Raw genomic sequence first — 6,485 nt, forward strand, 5'->3', positions numbered from 1 at the left:
GCCAGCTGTATGAGTGCAGGGAAAGCGTTTGACTTGTGTTTTGTGCTTAGAGACTAAGATTTACTTTCTGACTTTTCTGATTTCGGTTTAATATTTTTGTACATTAATAAAATATTACTATTGGTTAAACATTCCTGTCTGCGTGCATATGTGTGCTCATAGTAAATCCTCGATCATTGTAACACGTTGTGAACAGCCTGGCTGTAGGGGTGACGTCAGGCCAGAAAGGAACACAGACAGACAGTACTGGCAGATGAAACTGAGACGCTGCAGTGCTCTATGTGTTTAATAAACACACAGAAAAATAAAAGACGTCTACAAAGCAGCACATCGCACTTTAGGCCAAAATAAATAAACAAAACAGTCGATGAAAAGACAAACAACTACCGTGCTGTAGCAGTTGTTACTTTTTAATTTTCTCCTTCTCTCTCCGTACTCTTTCTCCACACACCGAACACACAACCCCGAGTGAGTAAAATGTGCATCTATATATATTGTGCCGGGATTCAATTACCAATTAATTATTCACTTGAATCCCAGCACGTGAACTAATTTGTGCAGTTCTGTGCTCACATATTTTATCTGCACGTGAAGTGATTATGCAATCCCAGAGCCTAAATACAACTTTATGTTTTAAATCACTCTGCTACACAGACCCATTTATATCCCGTGCACCAACATATAAACGCCAACATTAACACAAAATACATATGGGGCGGAGCAGACTGCCACACACGTCAATTAAATATTACTAATACGAGAACTAATCAATCCAAATAAACTCTAAATTATCAATTATTGAATTGTTCCTACAGTGGTATATTATTAGAATTGGCATCTACATTTTAATATTATTTTCCTTAATACCTGTTTAGTTTCCATAATGTGTTTTTTAATTATTATTTAATCATTCGCTATTGCTGTTTATGATTAGATCATACCAGACTTACTCCAGCAAAAATGTTATTTTTCAACTACTTCTAAGGGATAAAGTGAGGTGGTTTGGGGAACAGTAAGTCAGTAAATGGAAAATATCTGTGCAAAATCAGTTTTCCAGGTTACAGAAATACAGTTTTACAAATACCATAAACTGTATTAGGGGAAATGTAGATTATATAAAGTATCGCTTTAACGGGATTGTAGCTTACAAAACTGCACATTTGAGACGGTGTATTAAATGGACATGCATAGAGGGTAAGATTCATGGAATTGCTTAGTTAGCCACAAACCCCGCAATTTGTTTTGCTGCACAAGCCCTCTAGGACCCATACAGTATCAACACTGTGGTGCTTCTCATGGGAACAGCTATAGGGCCAAGGTGCTCATACCAACCACGACCCAATCCTGAGACCGCAGCCCTTCTGGCTGCTGCAGTGTGTAGCTGGCCCAGACTGTGCACTTCTGTTACATTACTGCCTGCCTGAGAGTTTCGATCTATTACATTAATCCATGTCCATTGGCAGGCTGAGAAGAGACTCAACAGCACTTCATGCTGAGTCCCTGAATGTCATGTTGCTTGTAGTACAAGCACCCCAGCCTTCCTCACAATGTACTGTACAGGAGCTAGCCTCTCCCATGGGTACTGTATACATTAATTAGTGTACTTTCTGGTGCTTCTCAAATGTTTTCTAGTTGGCAGACCCTTTAAAGAGACTTTAGGTCTGGTGTGACCCTGCTATTTAAAAAAAATAATAAATTTATATTATTTATAAGAAATTTATATTATATTATATTATATTATATTATATTATATATATTATATATTATATATTATATTATAAAAATAAAAAGCCACTTATTTAGAAATTATAAAAATAAACAGAAAAAACAGAAACATAATTAGATTTTCTTTAGCCTGATGGATCAATGTGAGGTCCCCAAGATCCTATAATTAAAGGGAACCTTGGATATGTTATTGTTCAAACAGTTTAAATCAATCTGTTACATAAATACAGTATTATTATATATGTATTTTAGCTCTTTTTCTGCTTGAATTGTGTTGCTCAAACCTCCTAATTTTTAGGTGTGTTTCAACAGAGCAATTTTTATTCCAGCAGAAATTTTCATAATATTACAGCACATTTAGCATAACATCCTGGGTAAATCCACGGTACAGAGGATTACAAACAAGTCCCCTTTTCATTTGATATTTATAGCCACTAGCACACAACCTATACCCCAAGCTCCTCCAATGGTTACATACTTATTGACATAGGGGCACATAATAGCAAAGACAAACTTATCCTCTTATAGCCCTACAAACTAGTTACAAAAACACATTAGTCTTTGCTCTGATCTGATAACATGGTATGCACCCAACAGAATGTCCAAGAACAGCCCCGAGCAAACAATATGTAGGAACTCATTTTAACCGGGGGTAGAATTTTAGCCAATTGTGAACAGGATGGCTTGTGGTGATGCCAGACAAAACACTGAACAAACAAAATGACACGATGGCCAACAAACAGACAGACAAACAAACAAACAGTGGGCAAACCCAAACAAGTATCTGCACGAGTAGCAATTGTTATTCTTTTAATTACTTTTTTCCTTCCCTCTCTCTACTGTTCTCCACTGCGAACACCCAACCCCGTGTGTATGAAGCACTCAGTCTTTTACACAGCTGCGCCAAGACTCGATGCTAATCAATCATTCACTTGAATTTCGGCACAGTCTGCATATGAACTAATTGTGCACTTCCTGTGCCACCGTACAAATATCCATTTCAATCTGCATGTGAAGTGATTTTGCAATCCATGTGCCTAAATGCAAATATACATTTTAAATTACCCTGTGCTACATAACCCACACTCCATGCACCAATACAAAAATACACACAGTGGTGGGGCACCCCACCACACAATATACATACCAATTTCACCTACATTGCCCCCTTGGACCTGGTCTGACGAATACCTGAGGACACGACAAGGTACATCTAGAAGAGATTTTCCGGTAGTGCCTTACGACTGTTAATCAGATGCATACCCAGTTCTTACCCATTATGATAAAACCAACATTCTAACAGGTAACCACCTCAAAGCTTTTCAATTTCTAGTGGTCATGCACTAGAAAACCATTGGTTGTTTGAAAGACCTCCCAATCCTGTGGATGAAGAGTCCATGATAAAAGCCAGATTGTGCGGTGCTGTAATGAAATCCTCATAGAATATGGACAGGCCGTTCCAAAGCTGTACAAGAGCAGACCATGATTTCCATTACATGAGAGTAGATGTTAAAAGTTCATGCTGATTAGAACTTGGCTCTCACCAAGATAAGCACCAACTAAGACATAGCTTTACAGTAAACTAATGTGATCCATCTGTGTCTCCATCAATTTGCACTTCCTTCCTTCTACCTGGTGTTGATGGTTGAAGTGTAATGCTGGCTCCAGGGATCAGCTTATTTTGCCTCCCCAGCGCATCAGCACACACAAGGGCTGTGATGCTTGCTCTGGGGATCAACCATAGTGCGGTCTCCCCAGCGCATGAGCATGACAACTATCTGGATTGAGCTAAGTAGGGTACATCTCTGGGGTCTTCAAGTGGGCACCTTCCATCCTCTGTCTTTCGTCGACTAGCCCACAATACCACAAGAGGGCTCGACAGTGATTCTGGGTCCCAGCATCACCCCCCTCCGTCCCCCACTCAACTTAGCCCAGCTTACTTACCCGTACCCATGTACCCCCTTTGTTATGTCTGTGTTATCTCTTTAGTGGATGGGGCTATGAAATACGCCTTTTTTTGCTTTCAGTCGGCTCCTATCCGTCTCACTTGGCCATTGAAAGGTTTTCTTTGCTTTTTCCAGAGAGTGGAAAGGGAAAATTGTAATGTCTGACCTGGTCTGGCATAGGACTGGAAAAGGTTAATAGGGAAATAGAGAAAAATTGACTAATGCTTGTAGAATCTTTTTCTTTTGTTATAAAGACTCTGCCTGCTTGGCGCCATGCTCTTGGTACAAACTGTTTTTCCTATGCCACTTTCATCAATTTCCACTGGATTCATAGAACTCCAGAAGCATTCTTTTTTAATCTCTTTTTGAATAAGAGATTGTACTGTCTTGAGCTCTTGAGTAGGAGAATGGGGTATTTGCTTTGAAAGAAAGAGGGAGGGATTTGACTGAGTCTGGTTGAAAACCTGTTTTTTTAGTCCATCAGTATTTTATCTGGATGATTCAGAAGTTTGTGTTTCAATTTGGAAATATTAATAGTAGTGAAGACTATGAGTGTTGAGGAAAGTCATCTTGGACCTACTGGGCAGATGGCTTTTAAATGACAGTCCTTACAGAAACAACAAATATGGATGTTTTTGCATTGTCTCATCAAGGACATATCGAAATTGAAATTGCTACATATTTGCTTTCCTCCTGCATATCTCATTCCTCGCCCAAATTTGTATTCTCTTGTAGATTGCTTGGGTGGGGCTGAAGAATGAATTGAGTGTGGTTATTGAGATTCTGTTAGAGAAACAGGGAGGAGTGATGCAGACTGCTGATCTGGAAGAAGTTGATGCTATAGCAGCTTTCGAGCAGAGAGAGGTTGAGTGGCCGGTGCATTGATTCCTAGACAGCTGAAAATCCTGTTAAATAGGTCTAGATCAGGTTGTGCCCAGTCAATGTGATTATCTGTTGCCAAAATAGCTGCTATTTCAGCTGAAAATTATTTGTAGTAATTGAAAAACATGGGCCCTCCATATTTGACAGATAGCTCCACTAAATAGAATTCGTAAGAATACGGTTCTTCTTTGTGGTTTGGGTATGCTGAGCACCTCTCTGTAGATAACAAAGGCAAGGACAAATTCCCCCAGGGTTAGATTTTTCAGTAATCTGGGGTCTCTGGATTTCAGTATGACTGATAAATCTCTGTAATCCACCACTCTATGGTTCAGAAATTCAGATGTAGCCATTAATAGAGAAACCAGATTAACATTCTTACCTTCAATTATGCTGTGTTGGATCCGTACTGAGTGACAGCGGGCAATGGTTGAGGCGATGGAACCATATGCTGTTGCAGATGCAAGGTTGTAGATGGGAGGCTCTGCTGTGGGAACTGAGGTTGGTGTACAGGGTATAACCAGAAGTGACGGTAGCTACTGCAGCCGAGGAAAATACTGAAATTACAGAACATTGCTTCTCTTGCTCGATGTTAGACACCCATTTGTCCAAATTGCTGAGTTTGGTATTGACTAAGGATAAGGTATCCACTAGTGGTTGCATGAATGCTTTTATTTCATTGAAAATGTGAGAATGTTCCTTTTCAGTTTCTCTGGCTGGAGCGGCTTGATAGTGTGATGACATGTTTGCAGTGGGGGTAGCTTGATTTGAGACAGTCTGCCTGCTGTCTAGCCCAGGCTGCTGAACAGCTGAGCCTCGCTGGGAAGTTTTCTTGGGTGGAAAAATAGGTTCTGCTGAGATGGATTCGCAATAAAAAATAAATAGGGATTCTCAATTGCTTCCTGCTGGGATTTTGCTACCATTTTTGAGGACGGTCTTTATCAGCTTGTTGAAAGTCCAGTCCTTAAAGTGCAGACATTCAGGACGAGATCCTGAGTTCAGAGCCATTTGGATTGCGAGGATTAACTCCTTGAACGGTGGGTATTGGTATGTTTTTCTGCTCAGGAGGCACTTATTCAGAAGTTGCTGGGATGCCTGATAGAGGAATAAGTGGTGGGCTGATCAGCCCCTGGGTTGAAGCTGTCTGTCAAAAACCTCTGAATCCAAGGAAGAGGAGTGTGGCAAGTACTCCATATTAAATTTCTTTAATAATTCTTTACTCTGAAAGAGATTGCTGGGGGTCTTGCTATCAATTAGGCTCACAACAGGAAACAAAAAAAACACTAGACAGAAGTATAGGGTGTGACTAAAGGTTTAAGTAGGATGTAGATTTGATTGATGATAGGACAACAAAAGGTTGGGAGGAGCCCAGCTAACACCCATCAGATCGCAATTGATTGAACATGTACTAAAATCTGACAAAGTACCTCTTTGACATTACACGGGTCATATCTGGGTACACGTATCACTTTGACAATGTACCACTTTCTAACACTACATCAGACTTCTGCTGACCGGACAGTGTACACATTAAATTCCCTCGAAACCAGAGAGTTTTTTTTAATCAAAAGGAGACAGGATAAACTCAACTGATTTTATTTAACAATTAAAACAGTTCAGAGTCAATAAACAGTTCAGCACAGTACACAGAAAAATAAGCAGTTAAAAATCAATACCATTCACATTCCACATTGTCTGGGCATAATTAAGTTCAATTCAAAAGCATTTATACATAGCCTAAATACTATCGAAAAGAGGTTTCAAATAGTAAAACTACAGGCTGTATGGTTATTTACACCATCTTCAGGCTCTGTACACACACACACACACACACACACACAATCACGTACACACACACACACACACACACACACACACACACACACACACATATACGCATATATATATATATATATATATATATATATATATATA

This window comes from Polyodon spathula, chromosome 2, assembly GCF_017654505.1.
Source record: "Polyodon spathula isolate WHYD16114869_AA chromosome 2, ASM1765450v1, whole genome shotgun sequence".
Lineage (NCBI taxonomy): Eukaryota > Metazoa > Chordata > Actinopteri > Acipenseriformes > Polyodontidae > Polyodon > Polyodon spathula.